We start from the raw sequence: 22967 nt of genomic DNA, 5'->3' as shown, positions 1-22967 counted from the left end.
ATACCGATGATCTCTTCGGTGCTTTGGAATGTTACGCACGAAGGGATGGTTAGGATCCATGATGGTCTAATGATGCTATTAACGGTTGGGAAGAATTGTGCACTTATTTATGTTTGTGATATATAGTTATATTTTGTGATGGATGTTTATATCTTTTGCGATGATGTATCATGTATTGTTTATAGTTTCATTTATGTTATTGCATCATGGATTAATATTGGATGATGATGTAGTTTATTTATACAGATGTTTATTCTTTTAAGCTTACCATACCTTGTAACATGTATTGTGGATGATTGAGCAACCTAAAATGTAATTACTAAAAAGACACTTGTATATGGTTTAAGAATGTTGGATGTATTATTGTTATTTCATAAGGATGTGATGCTAGATGAATAGTTATGGTTAAATGTAATTCAACATTAAGGGATCTTTAAAGAATGAAATCTATTATGTATGTTATGTTTACTTTTATTCGAATTGTTTCTACTGCTTTCGTAAGTGTTATGAATGGTTTATCTTTCATGTTTTAAAAAAAAATTGTTGGGTAAATTTAGTGAAATTCTTTGGATCCCTTGGTGGCGCATTACACACGTGGTTGGGTGGTAGTGTATTTTCCACTCTTATCATTTGAGATCAGTCTGGGACACCGTGGCTGATGCTTTCTTGGTTGGTATTTATCTTCATTCTGTTCTTGGATCATTATGACAGATGATATACCTTATGATGGATGTATTTATTGGTATGTTTCTTATATTGATGATTTGCATATGTTAGATGATGGTATCCTATGCTTTACTTTGCATGTTAGTAAGATGTTTTAGGAGTGACATTCCTACTATGTTAATACCGATGATCTCTTCGGTGCTTTGGAATGTTACGCATGGAGGGATGGTTAGGATCCACGATGGTCTAATGATGCTATTAACGGTTGGGAGGAACAGTGCACTTAGTTTATTATGTATGTGATATATGGTTATCTTTTATGATGGATGTTTATATCTTTATGATGATGATGTATCATGTATGACATGTGGTTTTCATTTATGTTATTGCATCATGGATTAATATTGGATGATGATGTACTTTATTTATATAGTTGTTTATTCTTTTAAGCTTTTCATACCTTGTAACATGTACAGTGGAGGATTGAGTAATCTAAAAATGTAATTACAAAAAAGGACACTTGTATATAGTTTAAGAATGTTGGATGTATCATTGTTATTTCATAAGGATGTGATGTTAGATGAATAGTTAAATTAGATGTGATTCAACGTTAAGGGATCTTTAAGGAATGTAATCTGTTATGTTGTGTTATGTTTATTTTCAGTCGGATGTTACTACTGCTTCTGCAAATGTTATGAATGGTTTTACTTTCATATTTTTTTTAAAAAAATTGTTTCGAAAACTTAGTGAAATTTTAGATTAATTCTTTGGATCCCTTGGCGGGGCATTACATAAAATGAGATATGCTCTCATAATTACTTTTTCTATTTAATTAAATAATCTTTAATTAATTAGGGACACTTTTCTTATTTAATTAAATAACTTCATTTAATTAATTAGAAATGGCTTCTCACTTAATTAAATAATTTTTTTTAATTAATTAGAAGTAAGTACTCCATTTAATTAAATAATTTTGTTTAATTATTTCAAAATTCTTTTCGAAACTAGTCAACTCAAGTCAATTGTGGTTAAATCTAATCAACATTTGGTCAAACTTGATCTTTGCGTATGTGAATATGAGCAAATGTGAGTATGAATTCTAGCAACAATTCGATGCAAATTCTCATTCAACCTTTCAAAATGAAGAGATGAGGGTCTCTTAAATAGACTTTCCTGGAATTCATCAACGGTTGAGATCGATTTCAATCAACGGTCAAGATTAAAGGTGAAGTTCAGTCATAAAGGGAGATTTCCAAATTAAAGGGAGTTAACAGATTTAATTTGAGTAAAATAAAGAGTTAACTGATTCAATTTGAGTAGAAAAAGGAGTTAACTGATTTAACTCATTTTTTATCAATAATGAACTAGAAATTTCCCTTTTTGAATTGAAGAGAGATTTTGTTGAGATATTTAATTTAATAAAATGAGATATGCTCTCATAATTACTTTTTCTATTTAATTAAATAATCTTTAATTAATTAGAGACACTTTTCTTATTTAATTAAATAACTTCATTTAATTAATTAAGAATGGCTTCTCACTTAATTAAATAACTTTGTTTAATTAATTTGAAGTAAGTACTCCATTTAATTAAATAATTTCGTTTAATTATTTTGTCATACCTAAAAAAACACAGACAAAAAAAAAAAAAAAACGCACAGATTTTTTTTTTTTTTTTCTAATAAAGATAATGTTCTTGTGGTTAACTAAGATTAAGCAAGACAACATGGTCGAAAAGGTTTTAGGGTTTAACTATAATGGAACTAGTCATGTTCAATTGTTATGACCTGAAGGATGTTCTAATTAGTTAGGCCCGTACTACTAAATGAATAACTTGATTGTCAATACATTGTTAATACATTGCCCTAGGCTTAGTTTCATGAATTAACTTCTTTCAACTTCATTAAACTTCAATCAAAAATCAATATTAACCTTCAAATTTTCTCCAACATACGTATACAATCTAATGAATCAATTTAGTGACTGCTATAAAAAAAATGATGACTAAAACAATTTCAAATAAATCTACATTTAATTTGAACCTTATTCTAACTATGATGAGATTTAAGTCCAACATTACATTTCCAATATTACGACTAATCTAACTAATTCACATTGGTATAAATTAATTTATAAAACATTTTTTTTTTAAAAATTATTATTTTAAAATTAAATTATCTAAATTTTCTAGTTAAAACTTTTTTAAAAATTTAAACTAATTTAATATTCTAACATCAAACACTATAATATACTAACAACCATAACAACATAAAACATTTTATCTCTCTTAATATTATCTAACGTCTACAATTCTAACTAAGTTTTAATATCACTCTTATTCGAAATTAAATATGAATTAAATCCTAACTAATTTAAATACTATAAAAATGACTATAGAAAAAAAACTATAAATTCTAACTATCATAATTTTAATACTAACTAAAGACATGTCAAAGCTAAATTCAAATATAATTATTAGTATAATACTACTATCTTCTACATAACTAAACTCAATATTAACATTCTAACTAAAACTATGACTAACTAAATTTAATAACCTAACTACAACTTACATACTAACAACCCCAAAAAAAAAAAAAAACAATATATATAATCATCAAGCACCCTACCTACACCTACCCCCCCCTATCCTACCTAGGCCTGCCCATGCACTGCCCAAGGCCTGCGCATGGCAGACCTGCCCCTGTCCTCGCACGAGCAAGAAGTAGCACATGACATGCGTTGCAAAAGAAATTATGGTGGGGGTAAAAGTATTATATGTATAAAGCTTTCACTTTCCCCCACCTTCCCAACCATTGCAAGGTCAACGCATGGAGATAGGGGAGGAATTTAAATGGGATGCATGGAGTAGATTTATTCAATATTGAAACATTTGCTTGCCCTCCTATGTGATTTGACTCTTGTACTTGGTGCAGGGGGACTTAAATTGGAGGTTTAGTTTGGATTTTTTTTAAAATTTTTTATTTATTTATAAACCAATGGAAATGATGGCTTAACCAAGTACTCTGACTCCTTAACCATTAGGAGTTAAATGCAAAAGGTTTTATTGGTGAAAGGAAAATGTCAACAAGATTTCTATATAATATTTTTAATTTGAAAGGTATTTAATATATATATATATTTCTTTTGAAGGTTTAATAATGATGTTAATTTGAAATCCAAGAGAATAATACAGAGAATATCCTCTGTAATTAGGGGGAAAGAATTAAATTTTGCTCCATACATTTTCCAGAGAGGTCTTTTAAGCCTGGAAATGCAAATTTTTTTTTGATAACCAAGATGAGTCAAACATTTCTAGAGGCAAAATGGAGTTACATTCCTCTAAAGCAATTTTTCACACAAGCATGCAAAGGATTATAATCCCCCTATTCAAATTTAATTTTATTCTTTATGAACCTTAACAAGGGATTATGACTCTATAATCAGAATTCAAAAAGGTGATGAATAATTATTTCAATTTCAATTGTATTACTAATGGAGCATAACAATGAATGTACTAACTTGGTGATCACAATGTAGGATTTCTAATTCATCAAATTACTTAACCATATAATGAAAACTTCAACATCTCAATTTGCATTGTAATAACATAATTGGAAACTTGGAGATCTATAATTTAGTGTCAATATATACCAACCTATTTTCTCACAACATATGCAAAATTTGGAACCACATGAGAGAAATGCAAGAAGAATTTCTTATTCTTTTCTTTCCTCTATTATTCATCCTGGTTCAAGGCTCCATCGGGAAAAAATCAGTAAGAAAACCCGATATCTTTGCCACTACATCAAATTCAATTACAATTTACATGATATTACAACTCATTGAGTTTTCTTCAAGACTTTCACAAGAGACTTTTATCAATTGTCTTCATTGCCTCAAGGGTAAACATGGGAGATACAAGAAACAATCATGGAGATAACAACACAAGGAGGTAAGCAAAATGAACATACATTCTCATCTGGTTGCACAATAGGTCCAACAACGGACCAATATAGGGGAAAGGTGGATTTTATCAATAGGAGAAGTCAATCACCATACCTTCACTTAGCCCTTTCGGGGCTTAAATCTTCAAGAATTTCCATTCTTTCTCAAGGCCCTTTCGAGGCTATATCCACAAGGATTTTCATTCTCTCCCACATTCAAGAATTCTCAATAACAACAAGGTATGGGATGACAAGTAGGGGCCCATACACCCTACCCTTTCTCCCTCCTCTCTCCATGAGAGGAGACTCTACACTATTGAGGTCCAACTAATGCCCTTTCCCCACGCATGGCCACTTCTTCCCTATCCAAGGGTGAGTGTTGCCAAATAAATCCCCATGAAAATCTCTCAAAAACAACCAACATACCAAGAAGGACTATGAATAACTTCAAAGAAAATAAGATAAAATCCCTCCCAATACCACCCTCAACACATAAGCAAGGAATGCATATCTACACAATGTCTCCAACATGATTCAACAAGACTCAAAACATGAACACACACAAAGAACCATTCATGGAGTGAAGAACTCCTAACTTCATAAAAGTCTTATGGCAATGGTGGTTTGAGAAGAGCTTCCCTTTTTCTTTCTTCAATCTTCAAGGCTTCCTCCAAAAACTAGAGGATTGGGTGACCAAAAAAAAACCCCAAATTTCTTCCCCAAAAGGCCTCTAATTATGGTCTCTAACCCCTCTAAGCTTCAAGTAACTCAAGATGGGGGTTTGGTTTCACCAACCCAAGTAAAGAGCAACCCATTTTCGAAATCAGCCTATAATAGGGTTTTTAAGAGACCCTAAGAGTCAACCTAGGAGGCTAAAGTGTTGGAAAGTACCGCCACCCATACCCTTACCCATAGGGGTACTTAAATTTAATGCTTCTAAGCCTTTAAAGGCTTATTAGGATTAATTAAAAGTTAGTAGAATAGTAAGATCAAATTACAACCTTTAAAGAATTACAATATAAGATTAGCACAAAATTAACAAGAAATTTAACTCCATTTCTTCCATTGAGTTATCTTGGCTGATTTTCCTGCACACTCATTGCACACATCAGTAGGTCCAAAAATCACGTGCATAATATGAATAACATGCTAAAGGAAATTATACATAATTTAAAGCATCCACTTCTTAATAAATAGTTGTTTATCTAATTCTACTCATATTTCTAGCCTTTCAACTTGCATAACCAAATGTGTTAGCTTGCATACATTTTCATTCATCATTATACATATTTATAAGAATTAAATGGCAGAATCAACTAACTGAAGTAAGCATCACACATCGCAAAATAGCATAACAATGTTCAGTGTATCCAATAATATTCTGACATGTCAGCATGAGTATCAAAATAACAATGTATCATAAGTGCTAGAATGGGTCGGGGTGAGGCCTCACATATTTCAAAATTCTTTTTGAAACTAGTCAACTCAAGAAAATCATGGTTAAATCTGGTCAACTTTTGGTCAAACTTGATCTTTGCGTATGTGAATATGAGCAAATGTGAGTATGAATTTCAGCAACAATTGGATGCAAATTCTCATTCAACCTTTCAAAATGAAGAGATGAGGGTCTCTTAAATAGACTTTTTTGGAATTCATCAACGATTGAGATCAATTTCAATCAACAGTCAGGATTAAAGGTGAAGTTCAGTCATAAAGGGAGATTTTCAAATTAAAAGGAGTTAACAGATTTAGTTTGAGTAAAATAAGGAGTTAACTGATTCAATTTGAGTAGAAAAAGGAGTTAACTGATTTAACACATTTTTGATCAATAGTGAACTAAAAATTTCCCTTTTTGAACTGAAGAGAGATTTTGTTGAGATATTTAATTTAATAAAATGAGATATGCTCTCATAATTACTTTTTCTATTTATTTAAATAATCTTTAATTAATTAGAGACACTTTTCTTATTTAATTATGTCATGCCCTAAATTTACCCTAAATGTACATTAAGCACAATTTTTTAAAAAAAATTATTATTATTATTATTATTATTCTTAATTAATTAATTTCATAAGCCTAAATAACCTCCAAAAGACATATGTGTGTTACAACTATATCATCACTGAGTTGGACATCCCTCTGACATCTACTGACCTAAGGTTTGGAAAGAGAATACTCATACCTACTACTTGAATCTGTACTCCACATTTCAATGTCATCTTTACTAATTTGTCATATGAGTTAACATTTCTTCAATGCATGTAACCCTCGATTAACCATCCATTAGAACTATCATCAACTTTGATGCCAACTATGCTACTCTAGGCAATCGATTCAAATAACAATATATACATAATTAACACTTTTCTAGAGTATTTAAAATGTTCCCAAAATCAATGGGTGTATATTTTTATTTTTTTCATATCCCAACTTACATCTTTCATTGACATAGTTATTAAGATTGAATTATCTATTTATTATTCATATTATATCTCTAATGCAAGCGACATCACATTTTAATATTAGGGTCAATACCTACTACAATTGAAATTTTAGTGAAAAGAATGATCAATTCATTTATATAAACATATATCATAAAAGAATGATTTTAAAAGATAATCTATCCTTACTAATACTAAGGTAACAAAATGAATGTATATGAACATATTAACTATCCATCTATCTAAAATACCCTATTAGTCATAGTCCATTAACTTGACCCCACTCACATTTCTTTTAAGAAGATGAAATACTTTTTCTCTAGCAAAGTTCCAAATCACCCTACTACCCACATGCTACTACCCCATAATCTTGTTCACTTACCCATAGACCAAGAAAATTCCTTGGGTTTCTCTCCATGGTGGACTCACTTACCAAATTTTTGGCCAAGACAAGCATAGGCGCCTTTTCCATGAGTCAAATCCTATTAATTTTGAGCTAGAAGATATGCATTTTGAATTCCCATGTTAAATCGACTTGCTACTTGGTCCCATATTGTTGGCAGCATGGAGTTTATCCTAGACTTAATTAGGTGGGTGAAGAAAGACATATAAAATGCCATAACTTCTTCCAAGGCAAATCAACGCATCAAGGACAAAATGGAAGCCATTCCCTCTTGTCAAAATTATGTCATAAACTTGCACGGTATTCCAATATAATATTTGAAGGCAGAAAGCGCCTAGTGAATAGGTGGATGAAATAAGTCTTGGTCATGTCAAAAAAATTAAATACCTTGGTCTCCATAGAATATTAAATTGTTTTCTCATTCACCAACCCATGCTAGCCTAGGGTAGATAATATAGTAGGTTGTTTGTCACACCATGTCTTGTTTAAAATATTACTTGGTGCTAGTTTAGGTTTGTTTAGCATGAGCATTGTATATTTTTTTAAAAAAAGTTTCTTTTGATTTGATAGGGTGTTGACTCGAGTTATGTGTCTCATATGAGGTCCCTTCTAATGCAATTAATATGATGGTTAGTTTATTATGTTAAAATATGCTTTATAGGTTATAGGGTCCTAGGAGTCTAAGGAATACTCTTGAATATTTTAATGTCTATATTAAGAGAAGATATTTATTTTACTTTCTCATACATTTTCCAGAGGATAAAATGTGCACCTACAACAAGCTTATGTATTAAGTCTTGTATATTTTATATCATCACTTAATTTTCTTCTTCTGTAATCTAGGATATTCAAGGTAAGTTATTGCAAGGATATTAAAATTATAAACTAAGTACAGTTTTAAAATTGTGATTCATTTAGCATTCAAAACATTAACTTAATCCAATAACTCAACATTTCATGACAATACTTTATATGAAGTTATCTGGATTATCCCTATCTATGAATTATGAAATTTAGAAACCATTTTCTCAACATTATCTTCTTATGCAGATCTAGATTTGAATGTACATTCACAATTGGTAAACAATGGAACTAAAATGATAATAGCAATCCACCAGGATAATCCTTCCTATGAATATTATCTCTTCTATGATATCAAATTTCTTTTTCATTCCACTCAAGAGCATCAAGTAATTTGGATCTCTGATTGGTGTTACCATCCAATAAAACAACAATATTATTACAATGAATTATCTTCAGTGATACCCTCATGATGCACAAAAAGGTGGTGAAGTCAACATATCATAATATACACAATGGAAAATACTTTTACTACACATGAGCACTCACAACCTTTCCATTAACAATCAAACCAAGATAGTAGCTTTCTCTTACAATACATTTAGGCTCACATAACAAAATGGAGTTTTTCTCTCTATCTCATCTCAATGCAATATTGTCTTCTCCTCCTATGCACATAGAAGATAACAAGGACTCCAAGTTTACAAGATTTTTCTCTAAGAACTTGCAAATGCATCACAACAAAACAATAAGGACCATGGGTGCTTTCCACCCAAACATAGGCCTCAAAGAGACCACCCCCGCACTAGGGGAACAAGGCTCAAAAAAATCCACATACACACTTGTAAGAAACATATACACCACATAACAAAACTGCAGCAAATCCCATCCCAAGGATATTTCACAAAGGCTCGCCATTGGAACCTTGAACATAGGGTGAAGGTGGAAACACAAGGAGGTTTACCATTTCATATCATATTTACCATAAAACTCATGGCCTTTTGAGGCTAAATCAACAAAATGCAAGGCCCTTTCGGGGCTTCATAAACATCTTCCACCACACACACTACCAACACAACATCCTCCACCACACACAACCAACAGCTTTAGCTTCCTACAAAACCATACTTCAGTTACTTCCTTCCTCATCATTTTTTTTTTTTTTTTTTTGCTTATCCTCCGCCAAGGCAAAATATGAATATGACAATGGCATACAATGGAGCCCATACTCCAAGGTCCTCAACTATGCAATCCAAATGCTACCTGTTCACCCTGGACATCTCTTCCCTTCCCACAAGGGTGAGTGTAAGTCCCACACCCATGAGAACACTCAAGCACAATAAGAAAACAAAACCAAGTAGCAATAAAATAACAGATTTTCAAGAGCACATCACATTATCACAACACAATATCAACACCCATAATGCAACAAGGAAATAGAGGAAATCCAAACCTCATACTCACAATACTCCACACAATACAACAAGATGCACAATGGTGTCACACTAATCTACATGGAATGAACACCATTCAAACACTCACATGAATGCTACTCCACAATGCAATACAATGCATACTCCATTGATAAACTCCACACTTGCAGATTGGCTTAACCATGCTAAAAGAAAGAAAAAGGAAAGGAAGCAAGCTTGAGATACCAACCTTGGTCCAAGCTAGGGTAAGGATAGTTGCAGTAGAGCTCCCCTCCAAAACCTAACTGTCTCTAAAATTAGAGAGTGGCCAAGTGGTTCCTCATTTAGCCATACCTCTATATATATATATCCTTCTCATTTTCGGATTCCATAAAGAATGTCATTTTCATGCGGTCTCCTAGGTCCACTAGACACCCTAGAGGTCATTAATAGCTCCCTAGCCTATAGTACGAACATGGGTGGGGTTAATTTTAATCCCAACTTACCTTAAAGTTACTTTATGACCCTCCCAAAGCTAGGTGATTCAAATTTCAAATTCCCCAAGGTGATGACCTTGTCCTTTTACTGATTAAGGCAATAATCGAATTCCTCAATTAAGACATTTATCATAGAATAAGGTGGTCACATGATCCATTGATGAATAACATGTCATATCATATAACAAGCACAAGTGTCAAGTGACACACACAAAATATCACATTATATTAAAAAAAATAACTTGCTTTACAATAATACATGAACTAGGCTACTACGCACACATACAATTCACATATACGAAATAAAACACATTACAATTAGGTTTGAATCTTTTCCACTGATTCAACCTTGGTTATGTCATGTTTTTAGTAGTTTGAGCCTTAATTCCCCTTTAACCAATGGTCAAATTCTTGCACACTAAAATCGAGCGTCAGTAGTCCAAGAAAATCATATAAGCATATGTAAAATAAATCATTATCTCATTCAACATTAGAATTGCATATATTTCATCATCTCAAATTAACTTTCCCTTTCTTAATCATTTCAAATATAACCTTCAAAATATTAAAATATCAAAACTTACTTATCACATTTTACATTTGAGTTCCATACTTCATTCCTTATAATTACATTACTTCTTCTAACAATTTCCATGTAAAATGTTCAAAATACTATAAAACTAAAATTTACTTATCAACATAACATGGTCAATTTAATATTCTGAATAACTTCATATTCTATGACAAGATGCTGAATCCATAACTATTGAATCCCTAGGTATGCGGGTTAGGTCTCAATGCATAACAAAATTTATCTTTTAACTCTAATTTCCACTTCAACATTACCTTCTTATATTACAAGCATTTCTACCATTCAATTTCTATTAAAGCAATGTCAATAGCTTACAACATGAAATAGAATCATTAAATGCATCAATTAGGTCATAATATGCAAAGGTAATTTTGGATCATCAAAATGCAGATATTAAAATGACATAACCCTACAGTCTTAAAAGTGTATCAAACATAGGATTAAAATCACTGTAATGCAATTATCTCATTGGTACTATGACGAATTGGGTGAGGCCTCACATCCTCCCCCCCTAGGCATGAACCTCCTCTTGGAGTTCATCAACTACATATCAGTGTTGTGTTATTGCCTATGTTGTAATTATCAGAGCTGACCCTACTTGAGTATTCTACTGTTGGTGCCAAGTAATCCAATCCTTTCTTTACTAAGGTCTATCTACTAAATTTCTTATGTCCTTGCTTAGGGTCCCCAACATAACAGGCATCTATGGTCTTAACTAGTTTAATATACATAACATACCTATGGTAAAAGAGGTTGGTCCTTATTCCATAATTATGACATACAAAGGGGTTAGTGTCTTAGAAATCTTGTGTAGCAACTTTTCAATGGATAGCTAGAAATTTTATAGGTACATTAATTCCCTAAATGGTTTCTCAAGGAAATGCCTCAAAAGAAACTCACAAATAAAAGGAATATTTTACAAGAAAATAATATGTATGTGGCCACATTAGTAAATTTTCAAATAACACAAGACATGTCCCTGAGGCACAATGGCACCAACTCCAAGAAATCTAATGAAATGTGAAGTGTCAAATTATTGGTAGAAATAAAGATGATATAAATGTAAAGTTTGAACAAATGACCAACAAGAATTCACATCAAATATGAAGCTCACAGAAATAACATAGCCATACCAAGGTTCCCTGGTGGAGAAGAGGATACATTGTTGTTTTATGGAACTAATGGCTGAGTAAGAAGTCTCATATCCCCCTATTTCTCAAAGTGCTTCATCCATAGCTCGTGGTTTAATTGGGTGTACTAATACATCTTACACCAAGTTGTCATTTATTGCATATGTTGAAACATAATGGGTTAGGCACCTAGTGTTGTAACTAAACTCTACTAATAGTTGATCTCGGAAGGAAACATATGCTTATGCAACCTTACTATAGAAATATCCTTTATCAATGATTTAATTTAACATCCTATCCTTGAGGGTAAGCATGATATCTATAAAGTAACATGTAAATTCTTTTTGAAACCTAGATTCCCAATTTGAATTGTGTCCAAATGGATGTGCCTAAATAAGTAATTATCCAGCTTATCCAACATGTACACTGCCCTAATTTATATGCTATATTTTTATGACACCTAGACCCTTCAACACTATTATTAATTATAATCAATTATAATTGTCATAAATGTACAATTAATCATAAATAGTTAATGTTGTTAGTTATAGGAATAGTATTAAATTGGATCATAATATAATGGATAGTATACCTTGTATTTTTATATTTGTAATACCTCAAATTGGTCTCAAAAACTAATTTACTCCTAATCTTTCTAATGATCAACAAAATCCTAATTTATTAGGCATTTCTAGTCCTAATTGACTCTATTTGATTTAAATATCAATTGTAGAAAATCATTAATCTACAAAAATCAATATAAGAATTAATAAAGAAATAAATATAAATAAAATAATAAGCTCATGAATATTGACATCTTGGCTATTAAACCCACTAAATCAATTAATTTAATTAAATTTTCCTAATACTTTGATTATATTAATTTTGATATTTTCTAAAATTACATGCAAAATGAATTTATTTCTTATTTGAATTAAATATCTACATATATATATTATTTGAATTTAAATATTCAAAATATGAGACATAATTTTAACAAAATCTCCAAAATCTTATTTTGATTTGTTTTTATTTAAAAAAATGGAAACATTGAGTGATTTTAAAAAGAACAAGGAAACAAATCAATTAACTCTCTCTTAAATGGAAACTTCCATTTCAAAGTGAACATTCATTCAATCTCCACCATTCATCTAATTGATATACACCATTGATTTATTTTGGATTTCTCTATAAATTGGGAACTTATGTCTCTCATTTGAGAGGATGAAATTTGTGAGTGAATAAACTCTATCAGTTTGAGTACTCCATTTTTGTGCTTTTTAAAACAGTTTATTACATTCTCATTCAATACTTTCATTTTACATGTTCTAGCTTCAATGTTTTCTTACTAACTCTTAGATTAAATTTGTATTTCATCTAGTTTATATTCATTTACTTGCATAGAAAATCTTAGATAAATCTTGCATTTATTTTCTTTACAATTCCTTCATTCTAGTTCAATCTATGGTCACTAAGCTCTCTTACATGCAGTGACAAATGTGAAAGGCATATAGGAACATTTTTGACACATAATATTAACTTAGTATTCCTTTATCAATGGAATGAGTAAAGAAATACAAGTTTAGCTAATGTTAGTTAAAAGCAAAATTGTATAGATTATATATATATATATTTTTTTTAAAAGAGTAAAATATTATAAAACAAATTTAATCTTTTAATTGAAATTCAATTCTTGTTTATTGTTGATTTCTTTCTTTTCTTATTTTCACTATAATGATATTAGTAGTGCCTCAAAAAGATCTTTCATCTAGGAATGTTAGAGGTAAATGTTTTTATATATGTCTTATCTTGAAGTTGAGAACGACACTAATGATAGATCATTGTTCACCTATGAGATAAGGAAAATGCTAGCTCCTTGATGCTATCTATATAACTCTTTAGATCTATATGTAAGTACTTATTTATAGTAATTTTATGACAATGGCTTGTACTAAATCTATAAGTAGTGAGAGAAGGGTTTGGTGAATGTATTATTAGGGTTAATTATTTTATTTGAGTATTAATGAAATTATTATTACGATGATGAACAAAGTTACCTAGTACTAGGAGAATTATATTGGTTAGTATCATTTAGAATAATCTATTTAATATGATTAAAAGTCATTTATAAAAAAATGGTCAAAGGTTATCTTATCAACAGGTCAAGAACAATAAGGGTGTTATGCTTTAGTTGACTCTCTCATAGCAGATACTAGCTTAAAAGATGAGTCAATTGAAGTTTTTCTCTTTTAAAGGTAACATTTAAATTTTACATTTGTTTATGGACCAATCAATGCCTAGTGCTTCAACTAGGCTCTGATACCAAAATGTCATGCCCTAAATTTACCCTAAATGTACATTAAGCAAAAAAAAAAATTTTAAATTATTATTACTATTATTATCATTATTATTATTCTTAATTAATTAATTTAATAAGCCTAAATAACCTCCAAAAGACATATGTGTGTCACAACTATATCATCACTGAGTTGGACATCCCTCTTACATCTACTGACCCAGGGTTTGGAAAGAGAATACTGATACCTACTACTTCAATCTACACTCCACATTTCAATGTCATCTTTACTAATTTTTCATATGAGTTAACGTTTCTTCAATGCATGTAACCCTCGATTAACCATCCATTAGAACTATCATCAACTTTGATGCCAACTATGCTACTCTAGGCAGTCGATTCAAATAACAATATATACATAATTAACAATTTTCTAGAGTATTTAAAATGTTCCCAAAATCAATGGGTGTATATTTTTATTTTTTTCATATCCCAACATACATCTTTCATTGACATAGTTATTAAGATTGAATTATCTATTTATTATTCATATTATATCTCTAATGCAAGTGACATCACATTTTAATATTAGGGTCAATACCTACTACAATTGAAATTGTAGTGAAAAGAATGATCAATTCATTTATATAAACATATATCATAAAAGAATGATTTTAAAAGATAATCTATCCTTACTAATACTAAGGTAACAAAATGAATGCATATGAACATATTAACTATCCATCTATCTAAAATATCGTATTAGTCATAGTCCATTAACTTGACCCCACTCACATTTCTTTTAAGAAGATGAAATACTTTTTCTCTAGCAAAGTTCCAAATCACCCTACTACCCACGTGCTACTACCCCATAATCTTCTTCACTTACCCATATACCAAGCAAATTCCTTGGAATTCATAGACTTTCCTGGAATTCATCAACGGTTGAAATCGATTTAAGTCAGTGGTCAGGATTAAAGGTGAAGTTCAGTCATAAAGCGAGATTTCCAAATTAAAGGGAGTTAACAGATTTAATTTGACTAAAATAAGGAGTTAATTGATTCAATTTGAGTAGAAAAAAGAGTTAACTGATTTAACTCATTTTTTATCAATAGTGAACTGAAAATTTCCCTTTTTCAACTGAAAAGAGATTCTGTTGAGATATTTAATTTAATAAAATGAGATATGCTCTCATAATTACTTTCTCTATTTAATTAAATAAACTTTAATTAATTAGAGACACTTTTTTTATTTAATTAAATAACTTCATTTAATTAGTTAGGAATGGCTTCTCATTTAATTAAATAACTTTGTTTAATTAATTACAAGTAAGTACTCCATTTAATTATATAATTTTGTTTAATTATTTCAAAATTCTTTTCGAATCTAGTCAACTCAAGTCAACCGTGGTTAAATCTAGTCAACTTTTGGTCAAACTTAATCTTTGCGTATGTGAATATGAGAAAATGCGAGTATGAATTGCAACAACAATTTGATGCAAATTCTCATTCAACCTTTCAAAATGAAGAGATGAGGGTCTTTTAAATAGACTTTCCTAGAATTCATCAACGGTTGAGATCGATTTCAATCAGCGGTCAGGATTAAAGGTGAAGTTCAGTCATAAAGGGAGATTTTCAAATTAAAAAGAATTAACAGATTTAATTTTAGTAAAAAAAGGAGTTAAATGATTCAATTTGAGTAGAAAAAGGAGTTAACTAGTTTAACTCATTTTTGATCAATAGTGAACTGGAAATTTCACTTTTTGAACTAAAGAGAGATTTTGTTGAGATATTTAATTTAATAAAATGAGATATGCTCTCATAATTACCTTTTCTATTTAATTAAATAATCTTTAATTAATTAGAGACACTTTTCTTATTTAATTAAATAACTTCATTTAATTAGTTAGGAATGGCTTCTCATTTAATTAAATAACTTTGTTTAATTAATTAGAAGTAAGTACTCCATTTAATTATATAATTTCGTTTAATTATTTCAAAATTCTTTTCGAAACTTGTCAACTCAAGTCAACCGTGGTTAAATCTGGTCAACTTTTGGTCAAACTTGATCTTTGCGTATGTGATTATGAGCAAATGTGAGTATGAATTCCAGCAACAATTCAATGCAAATTCTCATTCAACCTTTCAAAATGAATAGATGAGGGTCTCTTAAATAAACTTTTCTGGAATTCATCAACGGTTTAGATCGATTTCAATCAACGGTCAGGATTAAAGGTGAAGTTCAGTCCTAAAGGGAGATTTTCAAATTAAAGAGAGTTAATAGATTTAATTTGAGTAAAATAAGAAGTTAACTGATTCAATTTGAGTACAAAAAGGAGTTAACTGATTTAACTCGTTTTTTATCAATAGTGAACTGAAAATTTTCTTTTTTGAACTGAAGAGAGATTTTGTTGAGATATTTAATTTAATAAAATGAGATATGCTCTCATAATTACTTTTTCTATTTAATTAAATAATCTTTAATTAATAAGAGACACTTTTCTTATTTAATTAAATAACTTCATTTAATTAATTAGGAATGGCTTCTCATTTAATTAAATAACTTTGTTTAATTAATTAGAAGTAAGTACTCCATTTAATTAAATAATTTCATTTAATTATTTCAAAAATTTTTTCGAAACTAGTCAACTCAAGTCAACCATGGTTAAATTTGGTCAACTTTTGCTCAAACTTGATCTTTGCGTATGTGAATAAGAGCAAATGTGAGTATGAATTCGAGCAACAATTCGATGCAAATTCTCATTCAACCTTTCAAAATGAAGAGATGAGGGTCTTTTAAATAGACTTTCCTGGAATTCATCAACAGTTGAGATCGATTTCAATCAACGGTCAGGATTAAAGGTGAAGTTCAGACATAAAGGGATATTTCCAAATTAACGGGAGTTAATAGATTTAATTTGAGTAAAATAAGGAGTTAACTGATTCAATTTGAGTAGAAAAAGGTGTTAACTGATTTAACTCATTTTTGATCAATAGTGAACTGAAAATTTTCCTTTTTGAACTGAAGAGAGATTTTGTTGAGATATTTAATTTAATAAAATGAGATATGCTCTCATAATTACGTTTTCTATTTAATTAAATAATCTTTAATAAATTAGAGACACGTTTCTTATTTAATTAAATAACTTCATTTAATTAATTAGGAATGGCTTCTCATTTAATTAAATAACTTTGTTTAATTAATTAGAAGTAATTACTTCATTTATTAACATAATTTCGTTTAATTATTTCAAAATTCTTTTTGAAACTAGTCAACTCAACTCAACCGTAGTTAAATCTTGTCAACTTTTGGTCAAACTTGATCTTTGCGTATTTGAATATGAGCAAATGTGAGTATGAATTTCAACAACAATTCGATGCAAATTCTCATTCAACCTTTAAAAATGAAGAGATGGGAGTCTCTTAAATAGACTTTCCTAGAATTCATCAACGGTTGAGATCGATTTCAATCAACGGTCAGAAGTAAAGGTGAAGTTTAGTCATAAAGGGAGTTTTTCAAATTAAAGGGAGTTAACAGATTTAAGTTGAATAAAAATAAGGAGTTAACTAATTCAATTTGATTAGAAAAAGGAATTAACTGATTTAACTCATTTTTGATCAATAGTGAATTGGAAATTTCCCTTTTTGAACTGAAGAAAGATTTTGTTGAGATATTTAATTTAATAAAATGAGATATGCTCTCATAATTACTCTATTTAATTAAATAATGTTTAATCAATTAGAGATACTTTTCTTATTTAATTAAATAACTTCATTTAATTAATTAGGAATGGCTTCTCATTTAATTAAATAACTTTGTTTAATTAATTAGAAGTAAGTACTCCATTTAATTATATAATTTCGTTTAATTATTTTTTAAAAAATTTCTAAACTAGTCAACTCAAGTCAACCGTGGATAAATCTGGACAAGTTTTGGTCAAACTTGATCTTTGCGTATGTGAGTATGAGCAAATGTGAGTATGAATTCCAGCAACAATTCGATGTAAATTCTCATTCAACCTACCTTAATGAAGAGATGAGGGTCTTTTAAATAGACTTTCCTGGAATTCATCAATGGTTGAGATCGATTTCAATCATCGGTCAGGATTAAAGGTGAAGTTCAGTCATAAAGGGAGATTTCTAAATTAAAGGAAGTTAACAGATTTAATTTTAGTAAAATAAGGAGTTAACTGATTCAATTTGAGTAGAAAAAGTAGTTAACTGATTTAACTCATTTTTGATCAATAGTGAACTGGAAATTTCCCTTTTTGAACTGAAGAGAGATTTTGTTGAGATATTTAATTTAATAAAATTAGATATGCTCTCATAATTACTTTTTCTATTTAATTAAATAATCTTTAATTAATTAGAGACACTTTTCTTATTAAATTAAATAACTTCATTTAATTAAATAAGAATGGTTTCTCATTTAGTTAAATAACTTTGTTTAATTAATTAGAAGTAACTAATCCATTAAATTAAATAATTTCAAAATTCTTTTCGAAACTAGTCAACTCAAGTCAACCGTGGTTAAATTTGGTGAACTTTTGGTCAAGCTTTATCGTTGCGTATGTGAATATGAGCAAATGTGAGTATGAATTCTAGGAACAATTCAAAGCAAATTCTCATTCAATCTTTCAAAATGAAGAGATGAGGTTCTCTTAAATAGACTTTCCTAGAGTTCATCAATGGTTGAGATCGATTTCAATCAACGGTCAAGATTAAAGATGAAGTTTAGTCATAAAAGGAGATTTCCAAATTAAAGGGAGTTAATAGATTTAATTTGAGTAAAATAAGGAGTTAACTAATTCAATTTGAGTAGAAAAGGGAGTTAACTGATTTAACTTATTTTTGATCAATAGTGAACTAGAAATTTCCCTTTTTGAACTGAAGAGAGATTTTGTTGAGATATTTAATTTAATAAAATGAGATATGCTCTCATAATTTTTTTTTTTATTTAATTAAATAATCTTTAATTTATTAGAGACACTTTTCTTATTTAATTAAATAACTTCATTTAATTAATTAGGAATGGCTTCTCATTTAATTAAATAACTTTGTAGTGCTTGCCCCTGGTTCGCATTTTGTTATCATTGTTGAACTCTTTTAAGAGCTAGTTTTATGTTGTTGGTTAGCAACATTGTTTTGGGACTATTAGATATTGTGCTATGGATTCAGTTTATTATGTGATGAGATCACTTAGACTTTACATTTCATGTATGCATGATGATCATTACATTGCTTTCAGTTATTGATGATGATTAGATTAGATGATTTATTATCATGTGTGTTTTTTTATAGATACTTACCCCATACTTGCATGTGTATGGTGTGCGTGTTTGCTTTGCGTGTTTGCTTTTGTATGGCGTGTCTGATGTTGTTAAGAAAGGGAGTCGTAGTCACCTGCTAGTCGGGATCTACATGATGCACCACTTCTTGCCTTTGTTTGTTTAGTTTAGTATTTATTGTGCTTGTACATGCATGATTTTTATGGAGGTTGTAGGTACCGGGTATCGACTTCCCTGAATTTTCAAGATGAGCGTACCCTATCACATCATCTCAATGATAAGAAAGGAGAGATAAATTCTCAAGTCCAAATTCCAACCCTTCAAGCCATTTGTTCTAATTGAAAAAATTAGGACAAGTATCTAAGTTGAGTACCCTCTGAATGCATTGGATAACGTGATTCATGATAGAAACCCTTGGTTTGATTTTGTATGTATTTTGGCTATGATGAGTTTTCATATTTTTACCTTGTGAGTCTTTGGAGTATTTTTTATTAATTAAGCCTAATTAAAAGATTTAATTAATGGTTTAATTAAATGGAAAATCAATATGATATTTTAATATTTATTTTATTTAATTAATTAGAAAATTAATTAAATAAAATAATTAAATTTGAAAATAAAATTTAAAAGTTTAAATTTGGAATGTGACAATATTTATTTTAATAATAATATATTTGAATCTCATTTTCAAATAAATGACTAAATAATAATATTATTAAAGCTAACAAATATTTTAGCAATTAAGTTTTGGAAAAAGAGATTTAAAAGTGGAATATATATTAAAATTATTAAAAGATTCTAAATCTCATGTGATTAAAATATAAATTGGAAAGAGTAAATTAAATATTATATTAATTATTATGCATTATTTTAATCACATAGGAGTTGGCAAATTCTCGAGAGTTGTCATGTAGACAACACAGGGGTTTGCACTCTAAGTATGCACTAGTTGTCTACACTTAGGAGTTAGCATTTTATTTGAGCACATGGTGTCTACAACTTTAATACTCATCTAAAAGGTTGGAGAAGACTCATGCTTGGTTGTCATGCTTATCTTCTAGTTGTTTCTAGACACACTCTAGATGCATCTTAGAGAACTTTAAATAGAGGCTCTCCTAGTGTGTTTGGACAAGTTACAAGCTTCAAAGCTTACATGCATTTGAGAAGCTCATATGTTTCTACATGCTCATATGTTTCGAAATGCTCATGTGCTTCTTCAAGCAATTCTAGTCATGTGAGCATTTTGGTTGGCTTGTATCTTGGAGGAATTGTGAATGTTGAAAAAAGAAGAGACTTTTCTATGGACTTCTGAGGCATAGCAAATTAGCATCAGTGTCCAGGTGCACTCGTTATATCAACATATTCTCTTTGCACTATTTCTCTTCCTGTCTTCATCATGTCTTTTATATGTCTCTGAATACTCTTTGTAATTGAATCTACAATTAAATTGGAATCTAAATATTTTATTGGTTGAGAAGAAAATAATAGAAAAACTCTAGATCCAATTGAGGAAGAAATTAGATCTAAACGGGTTTGGGTTCGAATTAGAATCAAATTGAAATAGATTTGAAAATGGTTTCAAGATTTATGGCCAAATCCATTAGTGAAATTATTAGATAAATTTAGAGAAAAATTACCTTTTAGGAGAAATTCTTAATTCATCACAAACTGCCATGTCGCTGCCCCTTGGATAGACCCGAACTCAGTCATTCATAACTTTTTATCGTGATCGAATTTATTCGATCACTCCAGTCAGAATTGGCGCAACTTGGCCCTCTACAACATATTTCAATTTCAGTTCGATCCAACGGTTCATTAGGGAGATACGACCCTCGTACTGGGACTGTTTTATTTAAGGACAGATATTTTATCATTTTCCATAACCAAGAGTTCTTTATGCTTAAACTTCACAAAAAATAATATATCAAAGCATGGAATGAATTAAAGATATTATTGTAATCTTCCCTTATTAAAATCTTATTAATATGCATTAGTTTTATATGGTTTATTATCTAATCTAATTAAATCAAATTTAATTAAGATTTGTTTATAGTAGAAAAAGTGTAATTAATTATTAGTCAATTTAAGTAAATAGATTTTTTTAAATGAGAGAAAATTAAAAGGAAAGAGATTTTAATATAGTTTTTATAGTGGACTTTTTTATAATGTATATTAAATACTATTTAAGATATATTAAATAATTTAGAGATGGTAATTTTATATTATGAAGATGATTTTAAATTAAGAGACTTAAATTTTTAATGATATTGGACAATGGGTCATTGTTACATTTTGACCTTGTTATAACATAGCTATGATTTGAATTATTGTTATGTTATTATTAATACGTTATGTATTAATAAATAACTTAATGGTGTTTAGAGTTAGTAAAATATTAACTAATGAGGTTTACGGAAGGATTCTCTAAATTGATTAATAATAGTTTTGATGAGTTTATTATTTATTAATATTTGTTGTGTCTAACAAACTATTAATAAATAATAGGATAAATAGTTTAAATAGTTATCAATTAATACGATCAGAGTTAATCTAGAGGAGATTAGTTAATGTTTGAAGTACTGTAAAAAAATATTAATCAACTTGAATTGGTTAATAATTTGGAGAAGTATTAATTAATTGAATCAACGTACATAAGAGAACCTTATTTGAGATAATAATACTTGGTATTGGAGATTTATTATAACTTGTTAAAATATAAATGGGAGCATTGTTGTAGAGTGACGAATATGGTCATTATAGATTTATTAATAAGATTTCCAATATAGCTTATTATTAAATATTAACAAGTTATTATTATTGAATTATGAATATGAATATTTGTGTATTGGATTATGGCTAACTTTTAGTTATTAGCCAACTAATATTCATTAGGTTGATGGTATGGTTGTGTAATTATTAATTAAATCAATAAACTAGAGTTAATTGGATTTAATTAATAATTATGTTATGTAATAGAGATTTAATTGATATAAATCTTTTAACGAGATTGTAAAAATATTGATATCGAAGTTGATAAGTCTTATTCTGATGACTTGAATTATGACCTTAGATGTTTTAATGATGAAAACTAGTATTATTCAATTGAGAACTATTAGAAGGTTAAAAGGTCATGAATTCTGTGCCTGTGTTATTTGATTGAGATAAATAAAGTTATATTCTTCTTATTCGAAGATTGATAATTGGTTCTCTTATAATTTAGCGAATAATGATCCTCTGATTATGTTGAAAAGTTGAAGTAACATTAAAGAAGAGTTAATCAATAAGAATATGGATCTTAGTTAAATAAAGAGAACAATTTAATTAAGGGTTAATGATGATTAGTTTAATGAGTAAATATTTACCCTTAAGTTATTCTTAGAATGTAATTTTAAATAATGGAAGGATAATGTTATCGAAGAAACAAATGGGTTGACGTGTAGGTCAAATGAAAAACCTTACACATTTATATTTGAAACGAAAAATTGAAGCCCTAT

Source organism: Cupressus sempervirens, chromosome 6 (assembly GCF_028749045.1).
Source record: "Cupressus sempervirens isolate cs-2001-9-10 chromosome 6, ASM2874904v1, whole genome shotgun sequence".
Taxonomy (NCBI): Eukaryota; Viridiplantae; Streptophyta; class Pinopsida; order Cupressales; family Cupressaceae; genus Cupressus; species Cupressus sempervirens.
The sequence above is the reverse complement of the archived record's forward strand: the minus strand, read 5'-3'. Positions refer to the sequence as shown.